The sequence below is a fragment of the Jaculus jaculus genome, chromosome 4 (assembly GCF_020740685.1).
Source record: "Jaculus jaculus isolate mJacJac1 chromosome 4, mJacJac1.mat.Y.cur, whole genome shotgun sequence".
NCBI lineage: Eukaryota > Metazoa > Chordata > Mammalia > Rodentia > Dipodidae > Jaculus > Jaculus jaculus.
The window spans coordinates 68561225-68562394 of NC_059105.1; positions in this window are offsets into that span (position 1 = coordinate 68561225).

Genomic DNA, 1170 nt, shown 5'->3' on the forward strand with positions numbered 1-1170 from the left:
AGAAAAATGATCTTCACAGTGTCTTTTATAGTGGTTAAGACTCTGTCTCCTAGTTCTTTCAAAATTAGAGCACATTTCTCTGACCATAAGCATAAATGAGGAGTTAGGCCTGATATTTATTTGCCTTGTGAACTGGATTGAATGAAGCCGAAGGCTAGACATTTTCCATTTGTGTTTTAGATAGCACTGAACACACACTCATTAACATCTGAATGCCTGTCTGCATGGCTCAACTTTATGTTTAAAAAATTCAGATGATATGGAGATATCCACATATTAGACTTTAAAAAAAATCATGTATTGGTGCCAGAAATTTGACAAGTAAAAAAGTAATTTTAAAATGAAGGAAGCACATATCATAATGTGCAGATTCAATCCTCATAGCATTGAATCAACTTTCTGGCAAGTGAAACTAGATTTTCCTTTTTATATCAAGCTAAGTACTGAATATTTTCCCTATACTGAATTTTCGTGCTATACAGAAAACCAAAATGTAATATAGTTTATTATGTGTTATGCAGAAACTACTGAAGTTCACATGCATGGACCAGATTATGAAATAAGTGTCAATCATTCCACTGGGACTTACATTTTAGAGACTTACTAAAGACATGGAAGCAGATAGTCTAAAAGGGAATTAAAATGTCAACTGGAATTATATTATACATGTGTAAATCTTCACATAATAAGTTGTAACAATAAAACAAAAAAGGATAAAACTGTGATGGTCCAAAACTATTTGACTGTATCTTTGTTGAACAAATATCTCTTATTCATAATAGTTAGGGACATGATGTAAGTTATTTTACAATATCCATAAATTCAATTGAAACACTACTGTACCTAGGAACATACCAGCTTCTTTATAAACAATCAAGGGAGGAAAAACTTACATCAAGGTATTTATGGAGCCTTACTAACATAAAAAAATTGAAAACACAAATATTGAATGCCACAACCAGATTACAACCAGATAATGAAACATGTCTTTTTGGTGTCTTAAATTAGCCACATGCATCTACTTAGATTTCTTCCTTATTTTCTTCTACTTTATCAAACTCTGACACACACATACCCCTCCTCTCCTTCTCTGTGAGTTGTGTGCTTTTGCAACAGGACCTACGTGAGAACCTGGGCTGGCCTCAAACTCACTATGTATTCCAAAGTGGC